Raw genomic sequence first — 27,754 nt, forward strand, 5'->3', positions numbered from 1 at the left:
CTGTATGGACAGCATTCCAGGGCGTCCTCAGCAGCAGCACTGTTGTGCTCTGCAGTGTGAGGGCACAATCCTTACAAAGAAACAAATGGCATTTAGGGACACTTTCCAGTCTGCTGGGGTTGTCACCCTACAGCCCTGCATTTTGTAGGCTGTCCTGCCCTTTTCCTGCTTGTCCTCAGGTCTGCTGGCTGAGCTGGCATGGCATATCATGAGGCAGGAGAGCTTTAGCATAGGGCAACATGAGTTTGCTCTGTGAGAGTGCAAGAGTCCCTCACAAGTCTGTGTAAACAGTTCTTCTGGCTTCATGTATCCAAATACAGCCTTCCCATCAGAACTTTGTGGCTCTGACAGATTAATGAGTGTGTTTTACTGGTATTACTAGCAAGCTTTGAGTACAAAAGAGAGTGATTTAGGTGTTCTAGGGAAGAAAAAGCACCCTTTTACAATGACTCTTCATTTTTCCAATTCTCTGCCTTTCTCCCATAAGTGGTTCTAATGGGATGCTCCAAAAATTCCAGCTGCACTTCGTGAAATTACATTTTTCAAGTTAATACCTCAGTCAGTTAAAAACAAATAGCTGAATTTCTCCTCAGTTCTTGCATTACTAAACATCCCCCTCCATGCACAAGGAATGGAGGAAGGTCTGGAACAAGTAGAAAAATAAGTTACCATAGAAGAGCTACCAGAAATTACACAGTAAATACAATATTTGTATATGTGGAAATGAAATGTACTTCATTTTGCCATCACTGAGTATTTTACAAGCGTGGGTGACAGAAGCACACAGCAGAATATAAATGTGATACAACTGCCTTTTGCAGTGTATGTTTCCATTGAAGTTGGATTTTTTTTCTTCTCCTCCTCTACTTTTTGATGGATTTAAACTGACGGATGGTGAAGCAGGATGCTGAATTCACTGGAGCCTCAAGTAAGCAGTAAAAAGCAGCACAAGAAACATCTATGAAAATTCACACTGCAATTTCATGTTCCTGTTTAAGTTACTGAATAGGGCAGCTCTTCTACAAGGGTCAACTCTCAGGTTCTCTAGAAACATGTGAGCTTTGACAAGCTCTAAGTAGGCATTCAGGGACAACCAGGATGAGATTCAGACATATTTCTTTAGACTTACACATCATTTGTCCTTAGACAGGCTTAGGAATGAAGCTCAGTTTTGCAACTGAGTTCAGTTTTAAAATTAGTGACCTTAGAGCTGCCAAAAATATTAGTGTCTCACAGGCATTTGCCATGATTTCTACAAAACCTTGGTCATCAACAGCAAGAGCCATTAACTGTAAATGTTGCTCCTCCATGAGACAAATTTTCTGAGCAAAGGAGCAGCCTTCCACTTGCTAGAGAACAACAAAGAGAAAATAAAAATCAAAGGAGCCATATATTGTCAAGGCTATTTAAAAAATGGCTTAAAGGAGTAGAGAATATGTGGCAGTGTGGCAACGTGACTGACCTGTATGGTCATGAATTCCAGTGACACCTCTAAAACAAGAAAAGCAGAAGCCTTACTCAAAATTCAAAGGATGTCCAAGCCCACAGAAGACTTTAAATCTCTATCTGGCAGACACAATTCTGTTATTTGGCAACAAGCAGCATGCCTTTACAATTTATGCTGATCCTCAGATCCCTAGAGGACATGGTAAATGAATGATCAGCACATCTCTGCACATGGATCTGCCCTCAAGCTAATTCTCGTTCTGGTTAAGATACAAGAATAATGCAGCATGAATCCTTCAGAAAAATGGATCAAAACACTGTCTTATATGTATAAGCCCATTCTGTCCTCACTCCTCTGCCTCTGGCCACCCCGTTCAGACTAATTATATCCTCGATCACTCCCGTATGATTTTCAGTATAACCAGAAAGTTTGGAAGCTGCACAACGCATTCCAGACGTTGTTCTGGGATCCTATATCCCACACTAACAAAGTTCAACCCTTTTGAAATAAAACACAGAAACCCACTTGGGTAAGGAAAGTTATCTTGTACTTCAAAAGGATGAACAAGCATCAACCCACTTGCTTATTAGGAAAAAAAAGCAGCACAACAAAGACTACCATATGAATGACGCTGCCCTCAATTTCCTAGGACTGTGTGTAATTGCCCTCAGATGATTCACAGAATCACAGAACAGTTTGGCTGGAAGGGACCTTAAAGGTCATCTCATTCCAACGCCCCTGCCACAGGCAGAGACACCTTCCACTAGACACCCACCCAACCTGGCTTTGAACACTTCCAGGGATGGCGCAGCTACAACTGCTCTAGACAACCTGTTCCAGTGCCTCATCACTCCCACAGTAAAGATTTTTTTCTAATTTCTAATATAAACCTACTCTCTTTCAGTCTGAAGCCACTCCCCCTTGTCCTGTCACTACATGCTCTCACAAGAAGGTCTGATTATTTACAACACAGGCGGGCTATTCAGCACTGTTTTGACAGTGCACAGGGTACACACCACCAATAAAGCAGATTTTCCAAAAAGGGAGAAAAAGAGTGAATGTTGGGCCCATATATAAAAACCCAGCTAATGATTACTAAAAGTAGCTACTGATTCTGTAGCCTCTCCTCTTCAACCCCTGCTCATTCCATCCAATAGATGTCGGTGGGAGCATAATTGTAACAAAAGCACCAGATTTTCGGAATCAGGACATGCATCATGAACAACAATGCCACTCACAATGGGTCTCTCAGCTGCTGCCAAGCAGCATTTTCTGAAGAGCACCACTGAAAAGCAAGTTTCACTCTGGATATGCAAACCCAGCAAACAATACCTAAATATGTAAGAGAGGACATGTGAGCAAGCTGTGGCACCAACTTCGCACAGCAGTAGCAATAAACATGTTGGTTATTATTTTTGTGTTTATGCCCTGTCCAAACATCTACCAGTTAAAAACTCCAAGAGCTTTGGGTCCTCTTCAGAGAAGAACTGGGCTTGCAGATTGATGTTTGCACTGTCTTTTCTGTCATCAGATTAAAACCAAACAAAATAAAAACAAATAAACAAACAAAAAAGACACGTGAAAAAATAAAGAAAATATGTCCTGGGAATAGTATAGGGCTAAATCTGCAGAATTCAATGTAACATCAAGCCATCCTCCAGAGTTGGGAACTTCAAAGCACCGAGCATCACCAACAACCAGTCAGAGCCACAGCAGACACCATGCAGCAATTTCAGGAGAACTAATCTCTCAGCTGCCCACCAGAGTGACAGAACAAAAACTGGACTGATTTAATTCACATGGGAATCTCACCTGGGAAGCAATGGACTAAAGACACAGCAACAGACTAAAGACACAGCAAAGGCTTCAAAAGCTGTCATAACCTGGGGTGTTCTCACTTGCTAAGAAATAACCACTCTGATTTCAGTCACTCAGAACAAGGTAGCACAGCTGATTTTAGCAGCCTTGTGTGAAAATAAGTGGAGAACTGACCATGTATCACAGATTTTCTGGGCACAAACCAGTTAGAGAGAGAAAAGACAGGCTCACAAAGGCTTCTGGCATCAGCACTACAGAATTTGGTTTTGTCCTACCTTTATTTTCAGGAAACAACAATGGGGAAAAATAACGTTGAAGGCAGATCTTACTCTTGAAGAGTCACCAACTTAAAAGGTTTGTCTTTCTCCATAACTTCAATCAGTACATATAGGACAGCATGAGCGGATTAAAGAAATGCTTTTTTCAAGCATTGATGATAAGTAGCTGTTTTCCATTAGACAATTTTGCATATATTGAGCGCCTAGTTCCACAATAAGTGATAATACCACAATAAAATCCCAAAGTGATATTCACACTAGCTCTTCCTGAACACAACTGGAAAAACACACCTCCATCATGCTGTTGTATTACCCACAGAACTGCAAGATATTTGAGGCTGCAGAAACTATTAAGAAGAAAAATTAGAGCACTAGAAAATAGGCTAATGAGTTCAGCATACTATCTGATAGAAGTAATAATTATGGAAATGTTTGCCAATTTTAAAAAACCCTAAAAACAACAAAGTGCAATGGTAGGCAGACTCCTAGCATTGAACAAAGAGGCAGGGAACAGTAAGCAAAGAAAAAAAAAATCAAGATTTTTCATGATGACCATAGCTTTCAAAGAAAATTCATGTACAGTATTACAAAAAAAAAAGGTATAAAGCAATTGCAAATTCAAAAATCTCCTTCTTCTGCTACTGAACTCTCTCAATCCAGTCAAAATACATCTCCAATTACACACCTACAGACCAAGCACATCTGTAACTGAACAGATGTGACTCCATGGCTCAGGAATTAAGGATACTCTTCCCCACCAGGTCTTTCTCTCCTCCGATGTCTCATCAATCAGAAGAAAAAAAAACAACCAAACATGATCTTTGTTGTGTATGTTGAAATCGGTTAATAAGCACCAAAGGCTAGTCAGTAAGTCTCTATAGAAACAAGTTCACATGCGCCATCAAAGGAGACATAGTACTGAATATCATTCTTGTTACACATTGGTTTAGCATATTTTTCAGCATCACTGGTTTTCCACTCAGAGTGGGCATAAGCCAACACTGAAATATACCACATGAGAGCTAGCAATGAAAGTTGGAGGAGAGGAAGGAATACAAATAAATAAGGGAGAGTAGCAGAGAGCTGTTGTCATAGCTCCCAGTACTTGACAGATCCCTAGGTGATGTAAATTTTGTCCTTCTTCCTCCTCTGTGTCAAGCCTCGAAAGTAGATTCTCCTCCTGTACAGCACATTCAAAGTTACTTGTGGACAGATGCATAAAGGCCTTCCCCTAAGGTCTTACCAGTCTTTATTTTTAGAGATAGTCAACCCAAAAATCAGACCTGAGAGCAGGGAGATGACTTAAAAAAGAGTGAGGCCACAGCAATGTCCTCAAACTAAATAGGATCCTCAAATGCAAGGGCTGAGGGGAATCATACCAAGTAGCCTCCATCTCAGAGGTAACCCCTTCTATAGTAACTTGTCCAGAAACCTTCCTTCTCAAATCAAGCACAAAAGACCATTGTACTCAAATGACAGGTCTTTTAAAAAACTTGGTGTTATGTCCGAATAGAAACAGGCAGAAGTCCGTACACAATGCCATGATCTCTCTTTTCTCTCACCATACCCATCTCATTTGAAGCATGGGGGATGTCAGCTGGAATCCCTGCTCTTTACTAGGTGCCTTCATGCCCCACAAAAGACCACATAGCATGCAAGACGAGTGCTGTTACTCTGACACATTTATTTTTCAAGTATTCACCTACAAGGAGCCAGAGAACTACTGTACAACCTCAGAGCTTGGAAACCTCATCTCACTACCTGCAAGCTATGAATGACAGCTGATCAAAACACCTGCATTTCTCTCCTTCCCGAACCACCGGGGTTTTCCAGAGATGCAGAAAGACTCCAGTGGCGGGAGGTCGCTCAAAGCATCCAGACCTGACAGGGACATCGCACGCGGTGACATTTTAGCATCTCTGCTCCAAAGCCTCTCTCCCCGCATGCGGCGCGTCCATCATGCCCTGTGGCCGCCGCAGCCCCCTCCCTCACCGCAGCCCACCCGCGCGGCCCCGCCGCAAAGAAGGGGCAGAGCCGGCGGCCACCGACCCTCTTTCCGAAGCGTTCCCAGGGGTGTTCCCGCGGGGAGTCCCGTGGAGAAGGGAGGGCGAAGGGCCAGCCGGCACCTGCCGCGAGAAAAGGGCCCCCCACCCCCGAGAGGAGCAGCGCAACCCGTGGCGACGTCCCCGCGCCGCTTCTGCCACCCCCGACAATGACCCACCGCATCCCGCATCCCGGCCCGCTCTGCAGTGCGGAGCGGGGAAGCCGCCGCCTCGCCTCGCCCCGGCTCCCGCCGCCCGCCGCAGCCCCCCCGGCCCCGCACGGGCAACCCCCGCGCCCCCCGGCTCCGCTCACCCCGCGCTGCGGCAGCCCCGCTACGGGCGGCGGTGTCCGGGCGGGCGGGCAGGCAGCGCCCTCCGGCTGGGCATCGTGGTCCGCCCTCCGCCGCGGCGGGGAGGGCCGGCTCCGGGACTCCCTCTCTGCGCCGCCCGCCTCCTCTGCTGCCTCGTCCGCCTCGCCCCCCTTCCCGCCCCGATTCCCCCTGGCGCTGCCCGCAGGAGAAGCCGGCCCAGACCCTTCCACACCGCCCGCCTCTCCTCCTCTGCTTCCCCGGGCGCCGGACGCGACTCCAGCCCCCTCCCGGCGGCGGGGCGGAGGGAGGGGACAGGGGCCGGCCGGGAGGGGCGGGCGGAATGCAGGGGAGGGGGGAGCGGGACCCTCCGAGCCGCCGCATTTCTCTGCGCTCGGCCCCTTTCTCCCAGGTTGTCTCCTCCCTGGGGGCTGGTGCCGGGTCCCCTCCTTGAGGGCGGGAGCCGAGTCCGCCGCCTGGGGACATCGCTACCTGCAGTCGGCAGTGCCCGGCGGGGGTTGGAGGGTCTCCCGGCTGCTCCAGCGCCGGTCCCACCGCGGGCATCACGCTGCTTCTGCGACTTCGCCCTGCGGCATCACCGCGGGCGGGACTGCACCACCCGAAAAGGGAGGGAGCAGAAAATCAACCAAGGAACAGAAGGATGGGGTCTGGGTGACCCGTAACAGTGTTGATGCCTCAAGACCCTGGGGATGCGCTGAGTTAGAGGGGTTGTCAATGGCAGCAGGGTGGGATGTAGATCCTGGTCCAGATCTTGGCAATACTGGCATGCCCCCTTCCAGAGGCACCAGGCAGGACTGCTGACCAACGCCGTTTGGGTCCCAACTCAAAAACCACCCGTGCCCCCCCCATCCACCTGAGCAGCTCCTGTCCTGTGCAGAAGCTGCTGGGACACCCTGAATTCATGGTACCCGATATAACTTTGTCCTCGACAAACTGCCTTATGAGATCAGTGAGAACGTAGAATAGCTTGTGCTTTCTCTGTGTTAGGCTTAGATTTGCCTCCAAGTCCCAGATGTGTTACTATAACTGAGGATGGTACCACCCCAACTATATTCAAGCTAGCTGGCAGGGCAAAGAAAAATGTGACCCAGGGGATTTTCTACTGCAAATGAGCACAGAGTCCTGGCTTCCAACAAGCGTGTGACATGCTCTTGCCAATATGCCTTAAGTGTAAAATGGAAAAAAAATAGCACCCACAAGCTGGAGTAAATCATAGAAACACAATTTTTATCTGTGGAGCAATAGAGTTTCATTCCTCAGTTGCCAAGGTAGCTGCAGAAGCATTTTTGGGTATTCTTCACTCCCGCATTTCATTATCAGCCAGAGATCATCAGTAAGGCCAGTAAGACTGTTTGTGTCTCACAGTATGCATCACTGGCCACATGAACCTAGGAGCACAACCAGACAAGTAGTGTAAAGTTTTTCACTCAAGGTTGAGAAGTGTTAAGTTTTGTCTGCTGCAATGCAGAGGAAAACGTTTGTGTATCCAATGCCCTTTTCCTTTCTAAGACACCAGGAGCACAGACACAGCCCAATGAAGGAGACAGGGTAACCCTGTTCACTTAAGCAGTGCAACAGCATCAGAAGCATTGGTCTGATCATACCCAAAGATTGCTATTTACTCAAGAAATCAATCCAATTACCTTAATTTCAAGAATGACTGCTTGGAAACCAATATGCAAATGTCTTCCTTGAAGCTTCTCATCCCTGCAGTTTCATTGTTTCTTCCATGTCTCTCCATAAGTGAAGTGTCATCTACTGTCCTTGATGTGTGTAGAGGAGACAGAGGGAAACCAAAACACATAGACACCTTTCTGCTCTTCACTCACTTTGCACCATCACCAAGCCCAGTACAAGCAGAGAAGGAAGGCAGGATTCATTTTCCTCCTGCTTTTTGGTCATATGGATTTCTGACCCACTTGTCATTTCAGGGAAGCTCAGCAGGGCATGAGGGTTTTTCTTTCCTGGTGTGGTTGTTATGTGGCTTGTGTGGAGCTACAGCAGTAGCAACAAGGACTATTTTTAGCCTAAAGTAGGCCAGGCAGTTCCAGAAGATGTATTAATAGGAGGAACATTTGAGAACAAAACAAGCAAACAAAAGAGAAAACAAATTAAGAAGTGTAAACAAGAGTAATCTTTTACCAGAAGCACTTGCTAAATAGTAAACATGTAGAAACTGCATCTTCTGCCTCAGGGGACATGACCCCACCCCACAGAAAACAGGTGAATGCAGTCTCTCAGCAGAATGTGTTGCCTCTAGAACAATCAAATTATCTTGTTTTAGGGACATGCATCTGCGATTTTTAGAAATGCCCAGTTCCTCAGATTGCAATATACATTAATTTCCCAAGAAAAGCATACCTACCTCGGTAGTTTAAACAGATTTTAATCTCCTCAGAGATCCTTACACATTTATGTTTTGAATCATAGTGTACCTTGTATCCAGAGTGTGTTGAAACCGGTTGTCCAACTTGCTGAAAGAATTCACACCCATGTTTGTGAAATCCTGTGGGCAACGTGAGGCTCTCTATAGTAGACAGAAAAAAAGAGGCAAAGATGTGTACTATAGGAGAAGGATTTATATTTTGCCGCTAAAAGCAACAAATCTTAGTTTTCAATCAATGATAATTCAGTGGGGGCACAGGTATCTGTCAGCTCCTTTATCTAGTGTTGGAGTTTGAAGACTGGATTGCAACAATTCAGAAGTCTGTAATTCTTCATGGAAGAGTGAGTGCAGCAACATTCATGACAAATGTGTATTTCCCACATGGACTCACACTGCTAGTTTTTAATGCCTTTTTTTTTTTTTTAGCTTCTGGTAGTAGTTTATCTTCTTTCCATCGAAGTTCCAATAAAACATCTCACATTCTGACTCTTCTTAAGGAGTAATTTCATTGAAGCCAATTGCAGGACATGTTCAATGCTCTTTGCTTGCCTGAGTGTTTGGGTGGATCCAATCCAGAAATCCAGGACAATCTCTGTCACCATAATCATATGTTACTCCATCAAATATTGTAGTAGGATGCTTATAGTGACAACATAAGTGTTTGCTATATTTAGCATGTGTTTACTTGCTGCTAATTTTGTGAGGCAATTTCTTCAAAAAGTAGAAAGAATCAGCACTTTTTGCTTTATTTCTCTAACTGACAAATGCCTCTCTGATCTCCCCATCTGACTTTTTTGCCACAGCAGTATGAATATACACGAAGTTTCAGATAAAGTCACATCGGAGTTTAGTGCATAAGAATTCAACGTAAGGCCTCACTATTATCCTATGTTCATACATTCACCCTGATGCTCTTTCCAGTGTGCAAAAGTATAGACTTTCTGCAAAGCTTTTTGAATACAGATCGACTTCTAAATGTTCCACTGTCCAGAATAATCACATCTAACTCATGCCCACACCTCCTTATGCACAGAACAAGAAGATGGCAACATACATACATACATATGTCCATACAGCTGCAGCTGTAGGATTTGCGTACAAGGCATAGAGGTGCAAAGTTTGCAACCAGTATAACAAAAAATAACTTTAGGACTAATTTGGGGATTTTTTTTAGCTGAGTACATTCTATCTGAGAACAGTGCACTTACTTAACCATCTTTACTAAGTGCTTGTCAGGCAGCAATGATGGGTTACCAAGACTAGTCCTGCCTAAACCAGTTTAGGATACAGCTCTGCAAAGCACCAAAAGCCAAGCGTGTGACCATGATGGCAGGTCAGGTGTCACTCTGGAGAACTGAAGCTGACTGCTACAGAGCTCCCAGTGAATTCATGCTTGGCAGATTCCTATTCACTATGATTTATTTTCTCCTGGTCTTGAAATGACATTACACTCCCCTCATTGCTAGCCAGAGACTTAACCATACCACTGTTTTGGTGTCAGATGTTTCTGGTTGAAAATTCAGCACACTTTTTTTTAAGGATCTCAGTTGTAGTCTCAATAGCAGGGCACATTGCTGTGGGATAGAATAACACAAGTTTAGGTTGGAAGAGACTGTAAAGACCATCTTGTTTCAACCCTGCTGCCATGGACAGGAACACCTTTTACTAGACCAGGTTGCTCAACTGTAGCACTAAAGTCTTTTAAAATCTACATTTAGAGGCTTTCCTTAGATAACACATTGAAAGCTCAGTTTCTCTAAGATCTGGGAGAGGCTTTGGTAGGCTACCATCACATCCAAGAAATTCCCAAGGGGTTAGGGAGGAAACAGCATCCCTGACCTCATATGAAACTCCACACCAGGCACTGGCTAGACTGCAGAGATGCCATAAGAGGTGGTGAATGTCCCATGGACATGGTTCTGAGCAAACTGATCTAGTGGAGGGTGTCCCTGCGCATTACAGGGGGTTTGGAACTAGATGACCTTTAAAGGCACCTTTCAGCCTAAACCATTCTGTGATTCTGTGATTCTGTAAACCTGTCTTCACAGCAACCAGTGCTAGAGGCTTCCCATTTCAGCTGTGTGAGCCAAATCCACATCAAGCTGTTGCATCAAGCAACAGCTCAAGCAAGTCTCTCATGATTAATTGTGACCTGTCAAATTTCCAAAGGTCTGAAATAGATCGGGAACACTTTTTGCTGGACTCTGTCGGGCTAACAGGCTCTCAACCATGACAGTCTGTGGTGGGGTTGCTGCACAGATCTGGGGGAAGAGGTAGTAGCAGAGAGGCATCAAGGATTTCCCATCCTGCAGACGAGGCACTGCATAGCTAATTAGTTGGAGGAAAAGGTACCATCTGTTATGCCAGTGAAGATAACAGTATTCCACTTAAGCTTTAGGTAAGACCAGCTTCGTAAACAACACCATACCCAAACCTCACATAAAATGGATTCTTTTGGCCACAGATGATGGGAGCTGCTATTTCTCATTAAACACTCTGTAGGCTAAATGCAAAGACCAGTTTTTTATCTGAGATGAAGGGATTCAAGCTTAATCCACAAGTTAAAGCCCACAAAGAGGGAATAGACCACTTTCTAATATGTTACATTACTGCTACAGATATGAAAATCCTAGCTGCCAGTGACACAGAAGAAGTCTTCACCATGGAGAAGGTTGAGGGAATGGGAACAAAGAGGGATGTGAATACAATGAGTAACACACCCTGCAACACAGGGAATAATCATAATGATTCCCTGTCTAAGGAGCAAGACACCAGTTTTTTGCTTTTCAACATCAGATTGATGTTCCTTTCTAGCAAAATAAAAACCAAACTACCTCTATATGTTTACACATATATATACATACAAGGCTGCTGATAGAGTGTGATACACCTAAGTTTGAGAAAATGATCTTGGGGGTTTATTATAGCAAATTACACTTGCATAATGAAGTGTACTGGCAGGCAAGCTCAAGTTGAGTGGGTGTAAGCAGGTAGTAACTGCAGTAACTTAGAAAGCTGTTCTCTTAGCATATTTGAGGAGTTTATATGTCTCAAATATTGGGGTGGAGTTTTTTTGTTGTTATTGGTGGTGGGTTTTTTTAGTTTTCTTAAAATTTCTGATATCTTCCTATTAACAAGAGAGAAGATACTATCTCCATATGGCTAACAGCAAATTCATAATTACCTGCACAGGAAGAGATGAACAAAACAGATTTTGCACCTAAATGGAGATGTTCTGTATTTTTTCAGATGTATGCCTAAAACTAGTACTCCACACAAACAGTCCGCAGTATCTGACAGCAAGATGTACACTGCAAGCCCAGTTTTCTTCAATGTTCTTTACCTGTTGGCTTAAAGCTTTAAATCAGGAGACACTCTCTATTTGGACACTGTTTGAAGTCAAATTGTTTGCTAATCAAGTACCTTAAGAATTTGAAAGAATAAAACCAACCAAACAAAAAATTACAGGCAGTTTCAGTTTTGGCTGAGATGCAGATCCAGGAATTAGGTTTGTCCTACATTAAGATGTGCCAATTTAGCTAAATTTGTAACCCTGCTATTTACATATTTTCATACCAACTCACAGTAATATATCTTGCCTCCCTTATTTTGCTGAATTAGATGTTATCTTCTAACCAAGCTATGCAAGATTTTCCCCAGTATATCTTTGTGTGCTTTCAGTTTACATTAGTTGTCTTCATTCTTCTAAGAATGTGTTGAACTGCACTTTCTCTTCAGGTAACATTCATATTCAATAGGATGCTATTTTAGTACTCAAAGCTAGTCCCTCCCATTCCATCACTTTTCTTGCTTTTGAATGTTGTTTTAAAACATGTATTCTGGTTTTGGAATTGAGGAGAGGGTGAGCAGCCCCTGTGCCAAAAGGTAGTCAACTAATTTTGATGTATTAGTGACATTTTAAAACAAAGGACATAAATCTTGTGGCCTATGCAAGTCAGAGGTTGTACTTCAATGATCTTTTATTTTATTGGATTCGTTCCCACTGCAACTGCACCTTGAGCTTGAAGTCCAGCAATCGAGTAAGTCTTTCTGATCATGAAATCCATCAATGTATCCCTGGACCTCTTTGTCCTAGAGGCAAAACACAAACTTCTCTTCTAAGAACATTTTAGTCTGATCTCTCAGGATGATCATTTGAGTGTGCTTACTAAGACATTTAGACTATGCTACAAGACTTACACTAAAAATCACTGTTAGGGCCGCAGGAAAATGATGGAAGCACAGTCTGGTCTCTGGCCAGAGGTTAAACAAACTGATTAGGACATGGAAGAATGTTGGACATGATGTGTGGAAACTGTTGGACATGCAGATGCCCCATTCCTGGAAATGGTCAAAGTCGGGTTGGATGGGGCTCTGAGCAACCTGATCTAGTTGAAGATGTCCCTGCTTTTATTGCAGGGTGATCAGACTAAATGGTCTTTAAAGTCTCTTCCAACTTCAACTATTCTGTGATTCCATAAAAAAATATTGATGTGAGTCACTGGCAGGTGGTGCCACAAAGGAGGGGTGGGTAGATCTCACAGACAAGTAGGCTGGAGTTGTATGAGTCGTGGCCAAACTCCACAGGCCTTGAAAAGCTGCCATACCCAGATAACTCTGTCAGGCATATCACATTAGACAAAGATTACCCAGGTAAAAGTATCAGAAATACCAATATTGGTGTCTGTGGGAAAAAACTAATTTGTGGTGGGTTTCTGATCTGGGAGGAAACTGAGGTGGAGATAAGAAGGAACAAGGGTGGTGAAATGGAAAGTTAAGAAGTGTGAAAGGGATATAAAGGTCTTCAGATGATGTGAGCAGGGCTGTCTGGGGATAGCTCTCAATCAACCCTGCACTTGAGCATGGCAACTGGAGCAAGAGAGTGAATAAAACCCATAGCTCCACTGTCACCATTGCAGTGGTGCCTCATCTCAGCCTCAGGAGAACCAAGAAGTCCACCTCTGTACCTGGAGGGACCAAATGGAATATCCTTGTAACACCATGCAAATGCCTATTCTGGGTCTGGCAGCATCTGGGGCTGCACACCCCTGCACAGCCAAATTCCCAATCCCAGTTCTTCTTCTGCACTCAGATGCTGCTCCAGGGAAGGGGCAAGAGATGTACACCTCTGCCATCCCACCATCCTTGCCTCCTAATCCAGTTCCAGTGCGTGTCATTTCATAGTTCCAGGTACAAGCTGTCAGACATTTTCAGTAGTGATTTGCTGCAAAAAATCCTTAAAGGCCTCGGTTTGCACAAGTTTCTTAAGTACCAGGAGCAACTTTGAAAAGCCTGACCTGCTAACATTAGGGTCACCAACGCTTGTCAGGTATATTAGCCAGTGTCTGGCACTCTGATTTTTCTCCAGTGTAGGAGTAATTTTGAAAGCCCTTTAGGAAGGAAATCTCTTCCCGCCAACTGAAAATTAGTTGTGTTTATATCAGCCAAGGACTTGATCTCCCCCTGCTCACTCTACCTCTTTCCTGCACAGGAGCTTCCCCCTCTGTGCTCATCTGCTTACTCATGACTCCACTGCAGAGCTCAAAGGCGAGTGTGATGCCTCCAAGAACCAAGCTTTACATCAGAACAAATGCCAAGATGAATTTCTTTGTTTCTGTGTGCTCAGCCTAACAAGATCAGCATGTGGAAGCGCAGTGCCTGAAGTTCAAAATTAATCTGAAGTTTGTAGGACAGCTCTCTAGAAAGTAGGTTATTAAGAAGGGATGAAATTATTGAATTTAGTTGCACTGTCATATGTCATTTTTGTTAAGTACAACTGCAGTACTTGTGTAGTGGCTGAGAATTAGGTGCAAAAGTCAGAATGGTCACTTTGGGTCAGGAATCTGGGACCTGAACTAATCTAGCTTTTGGGTAATCTTAAATCAAAGAGGTCATGTGGTTTGGTGGGGAAATGTGGCATCACACTCACAAGAGCATTCAGGGTAACTGCTTCCTTTTACAAGTTTTGATATTAACCTGCTCGCTCTTCTGACAAAGCAGATTTTCTGTCACGCATGAGGAATGGAGCTCCAGAAAGGTTGCTTGTGAAGTCTGGGGATTTAACAACTGGAAACGAAGCTGGAACAATAATGTCTTAGAAGGTACTGTTTGAAAATAACCTCATTCTGTCAGCAAGTGCTCATCACAACAAGACAGCAGGAAAGCCAGCCTCTGTGCTTCCTTCTTGCTTCAGCAAATTATCTGAGTGATGACTGAGCTGGCATCGACTTTCTTTTATTAAAAAAAAAAAAAAAACAACAAAAAATACCCACAACTCACCACAAGGTAGGAAAAGGGCTAGAAGAGTAGTTCCTACAGACCATTACAGATTTATTGCCCTCTGCATTGCTATCTGCAGCTGTGATACCTGGATTTGGGAAGGTTGTAATCCCAGTCTTGCCCTGTATCAGTGCGAGCCAGCTCCACAACCTCTCTAGCTCTACAGCCAGTCTTGCTCAGACTTAGGGCCATGGGTATTTCCTGGATAAGCATAGCAATGTATGGGGTCTTCACAGCACAGGGTTCTCAGAGGACTGACCACATCAGTGTCTGAAAATAGTGATGATAACCATAAAAGTGACTCACTGTAAATCTATAGTTTCTCCTTTCTTATCCTTTCGAAGTCAGTCATGCATCTTCGGCTGGGAAAAAAAAAAATCAATCTGGGGGTTTTGCAGTTTTTAATTTACTGTAGAAGTGAAAGACAACAGAATGCCTTGTGTAATAAGAAGGAAGGCTGCTTTGGTTAATCAGAGATAAGAAAGGAGAAAAGTCATTAATTTTTGACTCTGACTTGATCCAGCAGCCCTCATTAAATAAAGCATATGCATTTGACTGTCTCCCCTTTCAGGGAAAAACAGGACCAATGCGGTTCATCACCAGGCAGGGATTGCATACCACTCTGAACAACACCATAATGATGAATCATAGAGTCATAGAATGGTTGGGAAAGGACCTTAGAGATCATCTCAATCCAATCCCCTGCTAAACCAGGTTGCTCAAAGCCCCATCTAACCTGGCCTTAAATGTTTCTAGGTGTAGGGCATCCACAGCTTCTCTGGGAAATCTGTGACAGTGTTTCACCATCCCCGTAATAAAGTCCTTCTTATATCTAATCTAAATCTATCTTCTTTTACTTTAAAGCCACTACCCCTTGTTCTACCACTACATAGTCCTGTCTAAAGTCCCTCTTCAGCTCTCTTGTAGCCTCTTCAGGTTCTGGAAAGTGCTCTAAGGTCTGCCTGGAGCCTTGTCTTCTCCAGAACGAACAAACCCAACTGTCTCAACACATCTCCATAGGAGAGGTGCTCCAGCCCTTTCAGCATCTTTGTGGCCTCCTCTGGACCCACTCCAATAGGTCCATGTTTTTCCATTAATGGAATCTTAAAGAAACAACAATTGACAGCCCAGAGGTATTTATATACTCATACCATTTGTGTAGAGGTGACAAATCATCACCAGTCAAATCAAAGTGTAGTCAGAGTAAGAACTGCAGCTACAGAGCACTTGGGATGGCAGCCAGCAACCACCTACTGCCCTGTGGAGGTGACCAATGCAGTGTAAGTATCAAGAAGAAGGTAAATCATATGTATTCATAAGAGACCCAAAGAACAAGAAGGAAGCAGAAAAGACTTGTCTCCTCTGGAAACAGCTTCACGTGCAAGGCCTCTCTAGGCTTTTTGTGGTACATTTGGTCATACTGTGACTTGCAAAGCTGTGCATTTATGGAGGAGGGTACATCTTGGGCTTGATTAGAGAGACTTCCAGAGGTGTTTCTAAAGTGTAAACAGACTTACCTTATCCACTCCAGTAATTCCATTAATTTAAGAGAGTCATCTACAACGTTTAGAAGGAAAGAAAGGAACAAACAAAGAGCATTTGGCTCTATTGAAATTTGGTTCCTCAGTTAAAAAAATGCTTCCTCTATGAAAAATATAACAATTCTGTACTATCCCGGCCACCTACACAGTTTTCATCCCCACCTTGTGCCCTGCTAGGGTTAATACAAGATACAGCAACATGAAGTAGCACAGAGTAGGATTTTTTTTCGGGTGCAAATGTTTTTCCTTTGAATTGACTTCATGAAATCTAGAATGCCTAGAAGAATTTAGAAATACTAGAAAAAATGTTCAGTTTATGCAATAATTATATACATGTGATTCCTTTTTCTGTTCTCAAAGGGATCACATTCAGTTCTCCAAGCATCATCATGATACTTGTATTTCACAAGTAGACACAGTCTTGTTGTGTTCTTGAAGGGGCAGATGCAAACAGCTAGGTCCAGAGGAACTATCTGCCTGTACCTGGGCAGATGTGTCACAAGGCTGTGTAGAATCTCCTGTAATTTCTCAGAGGTACTACGGAAAGAGGGTCCTACAGACCTGTCACAAGTAGTAGTGATTCATCCTCAACTATCAGAAATTTAACACCCCCTACTCAACAGTCTGAGCAGAGCAGGTGCTTCCAAACATTGATTCTTACGACAGCTTCAGGATACACCCCAAAATCTGACACTGACCACTTTATAACACCTTGAGGTTTTAAAAGAAAGTGTCATTGCAATCAGATTTGTCTGTGGAACTTCCAGAGGCCCTGCCATTAACAGATATCTCAGACAATAGGAATCAGAGATCATTAATCAGAACCATAATCATTAGAGGACTCCAGATGCTCAGATCAAAGGATGAACAAAACCCCTACAGCTACTAGATAGATAATCACTTATCCAGAAATTGTTCTCTGACACCAGAAAAACGGGGTCCAGTCAAGATGTGAATCTAGATTTTAAGCCTTGAAAAGTCTGAAGGGCTTCAGTAGTTCCTGCCTGGAAGAAGAGAGTCTGGGCCTTGGAAGGGTGGAAAGGAAATAGCAGGTGGTCAAAGAGACAGGGGACTGGTATTTCTGGACAATATCAATGGAAGCAAAGAGTTAAGTGGTTCCTTTTGGCCCTAAAATGGAATGGATAGGAAATGCCAATTTAAAAAAAAAAAAAACCACAACAAAACAAACAAACAAAAAACCCCAAACAAACAAACAAACAAAGCAGAACCAAAACTAGCAGTTAATATACACAGTGTCCTCAGAGTAGTGTCTCCTCAGATCCTCAGACACATAGAGCCTCAATCCACATAGTTCCTCCAGGGTAAAGGGACCAATTTGCAAGTTATGAATATGAAGAATTTGGATACTGCATACAATCCTAACACAAGTAGTGATCGGATTTATTCACCCACTTTAGAGAGGTTTTGATTACTGATGAAAGAAGAGTAGAGGAATAGACAGGAAATGTGAGAGAAAATACAAAGGATTAACACTGAAGGGGGCAAGTGGAGTGGAAGCAGATAGCATATACACTCAGATCCAGCCCTTTTGTCCATCCCACACCTTACTGAAGAGCAAAGTTGAGCTTTTACCATGAGTTGCAATTGCCTTGCATTATACAGGCAACAGGAACATCCTGGGCACTGGGTAGCTCACTGGCAGGCAAAAGTTTTCTCCAGCTGTTCCATGATGCGGCTATAAAGTCTCTTAGGAGCACCAAGTTAGTGACAGACACCTGGCTTACTAAAATGAGGAGAGGATGAGGAAGACAAAGTGATGGGCAGTAACACACCACCTTAGCTGCTTCAGGACTGATATCACATATTCTCTCCTCCTACCACTGAGATGCATCCTCAGCACTGTCTTGACAGCACTGATTAATTCTGGAGGACAAGATGAGCCATAGCACCAAGACTTCCAACGATTCCTCAATTGCAAACCAGCAGCTGTTTATCAAACAAGATATTTATACCATCCACTTCTTTGTAATCATGGCCCAGTGTGATATCCACCACCTTCTGGTGTCAAAAGGGACACAAGGCAGGTAGGAAAGAAAGGTTCATAACAGTAGTTTCATGCTAGCAAAAAGAAAATGAGTAGTGCTAAAGTGATTACACCTTAAATTTATTAAGAAAATGAAAATTGTGATCATCCAACTCAGAACTACTAGAGGATGGTAATCAGGATTGCAAGCATATTATTTTATCTCCAGGAATATATTGTCCTTTCTTAAAACCATTTTCACTTGGAAGGAATAGGAAGGCTCTTCCACTGCACTTAATGACTGTCACTGCAGGGTGGTATACTGAGCATGATGAAGCACTTCTGTCTATTACTAGGGCATGAATGCCAGATACATTTCTTGATATAAAATCACACTATTATTGAACAATAAGACCTGTCAGTCTTATGCCATATGTTTCCACACCTCTTCGGAACATTACAAGGCACCAGTGCTTACAGATAGTAACTGCCATGCGCTAGCTTTTGAGGGGTAAGTAAAGAATTTAATTTATCTCAGTAGTAGAAAATGAGGCAAAGGCATGAATCTGGACTTGGAGTGCCTCCATGTCTTCTTCTCTACAAACTTTCACTGTTCATGTTTATTGACACTCCCTACAAAATGGAGTTATTTGAAAGATTGAGACTTCAAATTTGTTAAAAATGAAAGGAATTGAATTTTCCTTCACAAAATTAGATGTTAAAGGATTAAAATTTCAGTGGTTTCAAGAGGAAAAACTGCTATTCAGATTGGTGAGAAAAATGGTTTTTCTGCCTACCAGTGGACTATCTTAGTTAACACCCATCTAACCAAAAGTGGAATCTGAATCACAGCAAATGTTTTCTTTTCTTCATGGTCTGCTAAACTAGGACTATCCAAAAAGTCAGGGGGTTGTAATTCTTTGGTGTATTTTTAAGTCTAGGTACCTCAAATACTATTTGAAATTGGTGGGAAAGATGATCTGGAGTAAATAAAACTCTTAATATATCATTTATTTGCACTGTGCATGTGAGCTGAATGATAAAAGCAGATACAGACTGTAAGGTACATTGTTAAAGACTGAAAAAGAATGCCATAGCATTGTTTTGTAATCAGTGAAGTCATCTTTCTGGTTTTTATTGTTTTGGCATTTATTTACTTGCTTGAACTGTGACATAAATGGTAAATTAATAAGATTGCTTTTTCTGCAATGTATACTTGGTTTGTTCTTTTTGTCCTCAACAGTTACTAGAGCTATCAGTATTATTACCTTCCTACAAGTATGGGGGGAAAAGCCCTGAATACGAAGAGATGCAGGAACTGCTCAATGTCATCCCATGCACATAGCAGACACATTCACCTGCTCAGGCAACTCTCAGAGCTACCAGAACATAAAAAACACTAATGAACATTTAATTTGCCGTCGTTGAAATACACAGATTCAAGAAGGAGGATTTATCTTTAATAACTTATTTCTATTGAAAGTTCTGGAGTTGAAGGCACACAGAAAGTAGTTATTAAGCTATTTTGGTGAAGTGATTTGGGGATTCAAATAATGCTGAACATAGTGTGCAAAATAGGACCCACCTGTCAAAGGAAAATCAAGTGTCAAGAGGAGTTCAAACAAAGCCCACATCTTAATTCTTATTACTTATGGATATGAAAATACATTTGTGTAGGCAACAAAGGTTTTGCCATAAACATATGCTCAAATGGCACTCACAGAGGACTGTTTTCTACCTCATCTTTTCTTCCTTCCCCTACACCCCTGACTGGGATTCAACCTAAATGGGTCATGAAGTGACTACCTTTGATGTGAATGGTAAACATTTCATCTCCTACTGTACAAAGTCTGCCAGTTAATATTTATAGGGATTGAGGAATATTAAATTATTTGAGAAGGAGCATATATATATTCCTGCAAATACAAGAGAGGAATGGAGGGGAAGAGATTGTCAAAGTTTACAAAGACATCAGATTGTGAAGAGTCTTGTGAAAACATCAGATGGTGAAGGAGCTAGTTATTTACAAACGGATCTCAGTCGTTTTAATGAACACATTTCATGAAAGTTTAATATTGTCTTATGTTGCGCATCTTAAATTCCAAGCTCCTGAAAGAAGGTAATTTCATGTGAATCTCTGCTTTCCTTGTTCATTGAACAAAAACATTAGCTTAACAACTACAAGGGGAAGTAGAGAGCTTTCAGGTGGAGAGCTGTAAAACCTTTGATTTATGCAAGCTTCTTGATTTTAGAAGTTTTTGTTTTATCTTTGGATGTGCTGGCACTGGGCTTCAGTTGGAACCCTGACTGACAGGGAGGAATCATAAAGCTTGTCAGAGTTCTGGGATTTTTTTTTTCTCAAAAAAATGAATGAATGTAGATTGCATACAGAAAGTGTAATTGTTTGGGTGCCTTAGTCTGGCAGAGAGCAGAGGTCAGGCAACAGCAGCTCCACTTTCACTGAAGGAGGAAAGCTCTAAGCCCTGTGTTCTTCATCTCACCCTCAGCCTTTTCACCTTCACAACCCTATGGATATCCCCACAGTCCTTACATTTCCCATCTACTGTATGTTGGGGGTTTTGGTATTGCTCTTCACCTTTCTATTTTACCATGCTGCTCATATGCGTGTTGTTTCTCTCCGCTCTCTGCTATTAGGAGAGGAGATGTTATTCCACCTAAAACTCCACTTGCCACACCTTACTACATAATGCCCCATCAAACCCTAGTTGGAGTAATTTGTGCCTCAGCATCTTGGAAGATCTTCATACGTTTTCCCCTGCCAAACTACTGTTTTCCTTTTCTCATCACCTTTAGTCTCAGCGCTCCTCAGTTGTGCAGATAGAGATGGGGAAGAGTTGCATAATTAAACACAAACATGACAGCATATACATTTGTCAGTTGGTGAGGTGTGCCATGGACACATACCTGAGCTCACAGGCTGTTCCCAGCAGCAGCTGCTGAGTACAAGCCATAGTTTATCAGTGCTACAGACTGCTTTGAAAGATATTGGTAAACAATGAAATGATAGTAAAAGCAATTTGAGGTGTGGGAAGGTAAAAGTTATGCAAATTATATGTTTAGTTCAATTCTCTGCTTTGCTATCAGCTTCAGGTGCCTTCACCTAAACACTTTGTGGCTCTAGGCCAGTGTACCTATAACCTATCTGCCCTCAGACAACCAGGTTCATAAATTGGAAGGTGGAAGACAAGCTCAAGAAACAGGTAACTTTTGACTTTGGCCAGCACCAAGCTGTCACCTTTGCTGTCCTGAGCAGCACTGGCTGCAAAACTGAGCAAGAGTTGACCTAATTTCTGCAGAAAAGGACACATATAAATGGACTTTACTGACCTCTCACAGAGCATGGCCTGACCCACACCATGTTGGCCATCTCAGACTCACAGGGGCTCTTGAAGAATGTGCAGGTGACTTAAAAATCACAGTAGTTTTTAGGCTTGGAGCAGATCTTTAGCGTCCCATGGGGAAATTACTGCTTTAAAGAGACCAGATCTTGGCAACCTCATGATCAGTTCCTCAGGGATGATGTGCAGGACATGAGAGCCCATGACCACTTCCTGGGCCTGGACCCCAGCTGCACTTCCATCAGATGGACATTCAAGTCCTTCCCTATATTTGAATTCCTGTGTAAGGAAGGGAATCTAAACAGGTGTGCAGGAGCTTTAATGGACTCCAGGAGAGCCTATACCATTGCTGATGCTTTATCAGCAGTACAGCTTCTCTGAGACCATCCAAAAGGTTAAGATTTATTTTGCCCAAGCCATTTTCCCAGCTAATTCAGAAATATCACTACACAGTGGTGTTAAAGGTAAAAAAAAGAGAAACTTAACTAATGTTGAGGAGCCTTATGTTAGAATGGAAATGCTTTATGGCACTGTAACCCCAAATTTACAGAATAAGAAGGCTTTATACCATAGTAAGGATATGCAGAGGAGAAGCTAAGAAATAAATGAAGAAACTCTGGCTGTGAAACCTTTCCCAGCTGCCTACACACCTAATAAGGGTCCGATCTAAGAGGGAAACATTTATTTTCTTCATGAGAACTACTAGGTAAATGTAAATGACAATGTTAGGTGTTGAAAGGCACTCTCCAGATCAGCCCAAACTCTTCCCTTTGAACATTCAGCATCATTTCTCCAAGGAAAATAAATTCACCATATCAAACCCCATTCATCAGCCCACTCAGTGGAAATCTGCCTTCTTAACCATACCCTGCTCCACCCTTTTTTTTATCAAACATGTCTCCCCAAAAGAGCCTCCTCATGACTCCCTCTCCTCTCTGGAGGGTTCCCAGGAGGACTGGGTGATCTTCCCCCAGTTATTTAGTTGTTCACCCCATCTGGGAGAAAAGCAATTCCCTGACTGGGCCAAACCCAGTAGATCTTCTTGGGCCAGTTTGATGGCTCTTGTCAGCAAACACTGCTTGACTTCCCTGCTGTAAGGTAATTTCTGCTCAAAAAGGGGAACAGCACAAGCTTCAAAGAACTGACATGAGGCTAAAAGGCATGATCTCCAAGCAGTAGTGTAAAAAATAGAAAGTCTCATTAGTACGTCTGATCTGTAAGGGTAATATTTTTCAATTGAAAGTCAGGCAAGAAATAGTGCATGTGTTGTTTTTATGTAGTCTTCTTCCAGACATAGGTAGAAAATAATTTATGTTGTCTTTTTCATACATATCATCTCCCTTTCAGCAGCACTACATTTCTGTTGTCAATTGGATGTTTCTGATTTGTTGAATGGATATTGTTTTATACATTTGCCTTTTTCTGTTTTCATAATTAATTTGTTGCCACAGGTTAGACTAAATAGGGACAGGTTTTGAATGTCAAAGCACTCAGCTTTGACCCAGCAAGTTACCTGTAAATATGCACCATATGAATTCCTGAGTAGTCCCTCTGAATTAGAGGTAACACGGCAAGAGTGGAACAAAAATTTCATGCCCTTATTGATACTTAAGGATATGCTTCTTCCAGTTGATTAGTCTACTTTGGGAACAAGAGGATGATGTGAATATGAATATTTCTGTCCTCCTATACAGATTACTGCTAAGACTTTTAGAAGTGATGGGAGATTTTGTTTGCAGTACATGAAGCAGTGAAAAGGCATGGGTTTCTTTTTCGTTTGATTTTAGGGTAAAACACCAGCCTCTGGACTACCATGTCCTTTGAAATCAAAAGACTGACATCAAAAATGACTTCTGAAAAAGGTGATCTGCTAACAGTGCCAAAACTGTAATCTGAAGTTGTTTATACCAACATTTTTTGTTTTGCTCTGCAGTTCACATTCATAGAGTCCATTTTTATTGATTCTGCGCATCTGTCAGTCAACAAATGGGCTCATTCTACAATTCCATACCATACCAGCAGCTCCCTCATAAATGTGTTTATAAAGTACTTTTATATGCAAATATTTATTTCTGCAGACAAAAACAAGAAAATGCCACAGAACTTTATCAGCTGCAAAGGTGGTTAGAAGAGTTGTTCCCAGGACAGAAGATGCCAAGACTGAGAGCAAGGCAAGAGACATGGTTAGGTAGCAGGCTTGGCATTGCTGAATTAGTGGATGGACTCGATGATCTTAAAGGTCCTTTCCAACCTAAATGATTCTACAGATTTATCCTGACTGGAAAACTCCACTGGACATTTTCCGCCCCATCAACACTGACCTTGCTTTGCTCTTGTTGATTTCTCATTATCACTATGCCAATGACGAGAAGCTGGATAGATTCAGCAGTTAATTTTTTAATCCCTATGCTAAGAGAAGGGAGAAAAATATGTGTCTTTCGGGAGTTTTTCTCTTGCTAGTTGTGCAATATGCTCCAAGAGCAAGAAGAAAGTGGGGAGTCATAAACATAACAGAAGGGATATGGAAGAGTGAACTTAGGGGAGGAGAGAAGGGTGTGATTGCAGGAATCACCTAAGTAGGAATACAGCTATGACGGTTTGTATATACAAGAAAATGCAGCTCTAAGTGTAGCTGAAGCAGAAGGAAAGAAACCTTTTATATAAAAGGTGTGCAGGTTCATCGGAGTCCCACAGTTAAAGCCTTGTATGTTTGGGGCAAAGGATGCTAGAGTCCATTGATAGAGCTACCAGTAGCAGTTGTGCATAATTGTGTTAAAAGTTCCAGTCATTGTAGGGGAGAAATTGCAAAGAGAAGAATTAATGGTCCTCCATTAATTCAAATCAATATCTTCCAATGTTTATGGCACTCTTGTCTCAAAAGTGGCAAAAGCTCCAGTAATAGACATAGAAATCAATGTATACTGACCTGAGGAAGTGTTGCACAAGTCCTTTTGCAGAGGGGTTAAATCGCAACTCTGCCCGGTATTTGCTGATTTCTGCACTGAGCATAACAATAAGTTATAACAAACAAAACAGCTGAATAGGTTGTAAATTCAATTTACAAGTACTATTGCTTTCTTGATCTCAGAATCCATCATAAAGCAGAAGGACCTGTGCTGATTTATAGCAACTAAAGTTTTGATCTAGGAATTCAGCCCTACTGGCACCTTTCTATTGAACACACTTGAAAGAAAGGCCCAAAAATTGAAGAGAATTGAAGACAATTATTATAAGTTGTTTGAAGCAGATATTTTCACTTTTTCAAATCTAACATTGTAAGGCCCTATTTTCTGCTAATGCGACTGTAACTGGTGTTTAAGTTTTATATGCTTCCCTTTGGTTTTAGACTAAAGCATACTCAAATTTTAATAATTTTTCTTGATTTGCTTCTTTTTTTATGCTCTGAACATGGGCAAGATAGCTCAAAACACTTAGAATTTGTATCATTTTTCACTTCCTAATATATCTGTCTATGACTGCACATTTCTAATTTTATCAAACTGTAGAAATACCACTAGCTTATGACTTTTTGCATGCTTTTTCTAATCCTTGCCATTTTTTGCGAAGAAGTATTCACAGATCAATGATCAGTTAGATATCGTGGATAACTAATTTATTAACGCACATGCACTTGGTTTCTCCCTCAGTTTGTTAGGAATAGCTATTTTTGGAAATGAGGCAGAGAAGATGTCTAGTAATTTCTGGTGTCCTTATTTTAGTGGATACAGTTGTGTGGCGTCTTTGTTACTACAGTGGAAAAGAGATAATGAATTAAGATTTGGGTGTTCGAGATTTATTATTTGAACGATACCACAATAAAAGGTTCATTTGGTTTCATTCTCAAAACTCTAATAAAAAATAAAATCTGTCATCTGGTCAATTACTGACTCTTTTTGTCTGCATTGCATAAGCCAGTTCTTTTCTTGTGTAGCAGCCTGGCAGTGTGTCTGTGGAAGCAGCATGTCTGTGTTGCTCAAGGACATGCCCAGAGGTGACTGAGCAGGTCCTGATTTACCTGTGAAGAGTTAGTTTTGGATGGGAAGAGTTTATCCTTATTCTGCTGAAATCAATGAATGCTGAATCCTTGATGTAGAAGTTCAGATAGTAGCAGAAATGCCTGAAAAGTGAGTTGCAGTACGTCAAAAGACACCTGAACTCAGACTACATATATTTTTGATGAGAAAATAACTATTTTGCTAGAACTGTGATTTCAGCACTGTGTTGATTTTATCCACACACCTTTTTTCTGCATTTTGTTTTGTGATCCTTAATCTGTTCTGTTTACCTGCTATTTTCTCTCTGATATGCAGATTATCAACTATTTTGAAAGGAAAATGACCATGATATCTGTTTGATCATCATTCAGCATAACTGAGACCCAGTTTGAGCTGGGAATCCTGCATGCATCTAGACAAATACTTGACCTTGAAGCCAGATATGAAAAGGACACTATTAATTCTGCCAGGGATGATATGTACATTTTCAATTAATTAATGTACAGTTCTGTCTTCCCTCAAGAGAATTTAAGGAAGGAGAGAGGTAAAGTGTACAAGAAATTCATCACACTTGAATTTTCCTGTGATGAGCTGGAGTGCCTCATAATATCTCAGTGCTAAGATCAAAGCTCCACTGCAGTCTAATGCCTGCGCTTCATTACTAAACAGTAGGTCAACTCTAAACTCGTGGAAAGAGGGACAGCAAAAGTGCTAATCCATATGACTTTGGGGCATTTCCTCAACTGAAATGGCACACAGAAAACTCGTGGAGAAAAGATGTAATGTTTTCACTTGTGACTCTTCATTTGCCCTGTGTGTTGAACAGTGCTTGGAGAAATGTTACTAAATCCCTTTGTTTATACTGCTAATGTGATGATTTTATTATTTTTTAATTTCAGAGGGTAAATGCATAGCACAAAAACATCACTCTTTTCTGGAAATTACATATAGTGTGGCTGACACGGGTGCTTGAAAGCTTCTGAATGGCAATAAATGATGCTAAAACCAAGCTGTTTTCTATTATTTACTATTAATTGCATGTTCTCTAACTGTACATAGTGCATTTTACTGTGCTATAGTTTACAGAGAGAATGAAACCTCACTAGAATCAATCCTTCACAAACTGAAAAGTTCTTGTAACAAGGATTTTACCACTCTACAAAAAAAGTTGTGAAATATTACTGTTTTATTTTTGACGCTGTAATCATATTTTTCTAGTACCAAGCAAAGTAAAGGCAAATTACTCCAGAAAAAAAAGTAAACCAGCTTGCTTATATACACATGGAAAGAGTTGTGAAGCATGCAAGAAAAGCTAGAAGTTATCAGGAATTTCAAGGGTTATGGTACAAAAAGCAAACCTAAAAACTGCTTAGTAATCATAGATTTAATGCCTTGTGTGCACTTCATGTATGTAAATTGAACAGAAAAATGTTAATGGCTCACCATTATAGTAAAATTTTTTTGTAAATAAAATCTTTCCTAGTATGTGTTCAAAATAAAAACAGAACAAAACAGTATCTCCAAAAATACTTCATTCCTGTCAAAGGCCTAGGATCCCAAAAGAAGCTGTAAGATTTTTCAAGTGGAAGTTGCTTTGTAATGAATGTTCTTTAGCAGAGTTGGCTTTCAAGCCTTCACCCAAATATTACATATGAATTCAACATATTTTTTTTGCTGAATATCAATGGACTTTGTAAAGCACAAAGAAGCAATTAAAATATCTCTGTGATGTATTTCATGGCTAGGCTTCGCGAACGAAGATTTGGGAAGGCACTATCCACATTTGCTACAGGCACGCTGGTGGCTTATGAGGCCAATACGTGACAGACATATCCGATTGCAAAAGGCACAGCAGAAAGACTCCTTAGATGGTGTATTCTGCAAGACACGGTTCTTTCTGCGTCGCCTTTTTTCCTCAAGAGTGATCCTGCGTGTGTTCTCGAAGGTGACAGCTGCATTATAGATGGCGTGTCTCCAGGCCTCCCGATTGGAGGCCAGAGTAGACCAGTTATGGTGATCAATAAGGCCAAGGCTGAGATGTTGTTCAGAGAGTCCTTGTGTCTTTTCTTCGGGGCTCCTCTCATGCAGCAGCCAGTGGCAAGTTCACCATAGAGCAGGATCTTAGGGAGGCGGTGGTCCTTCATCCTGGAGACGTGCCCTGCCCGTCGCAGCTGTGTTCTCAGTAACATGGCCTCAATACTTGTGACTGCTGCTTGTTCTAGAACAGATGTATTGGTCACATAATCTGACCAGCGGATGTTAAGGATTGTACAGAGGCAGCGTTGATGGAAGCGTT

The 27,754-nt window shown here is 42.0% G+C and overlaps 1 protein-coding gene and 1 long non-coding RNA gene across 4 annotated transcripts in view; both read right to left on the reverse strand.

The window, feature by feature from the left end:
• Window positions 1-6,464, reverse strand: part of PLPPR1 (phospholipid phosphatase related 1) — a 121,702-nt gene extending 115,238 nt beyond the window's left edge. The window contains exon 1 of one of the 3 annotated variants that reach the window (XM_027663857.1): window positions 6,386-6,464. The gene's annotated coding sequence lies outside the window, so the exon portion shown is untranslated. Of the gene's footprint in view, window positions 1-5,304; window positions 5,397-5,898; window positions 6,057-6,385 lie in introns of those variants that run through there. The other 2 variants (XM_027663856.1, XM_027663858.1) reach the window with 2 other exon arrangements.
• An 8,279-nt stretch (window positions 6,465-14,743) lies between these two features.
• LOC113956851 lies at window positions 14,744-15,881 on the reverse strand. Its single transcript, XR_003530977.1, has 3 exons — window positions 15,731-15,881; window positions 14,886-14,941; window positions 14,744-14,780 (listed from the first exon to the last, which is right to left on the reverse strand). It is a non-coding gene; the product is annotated as an uncharacterized LOC113956851 (long non-coding RNA).
• Between the last annotated feature and the right edge of the window lie 11,873 nt (window positions 15,882-27,754).

Source organism: Corapipo altera, unplaced genomic scaffold (genome assembly GCF_003945725.1).
Source record: "Corapipo altera isolate COAL_440 unplaced genomic scaffold, ASM394572v1 61153, whole genome shotgun sequence".
In the NCBI taxonomy this organism is placed as follows: domain Eukaryota; kingdom Metazoa; phylum Chordata; class Aves; order Passeriformes; family Pipridae; genus Corapipo; species Corapipo altera.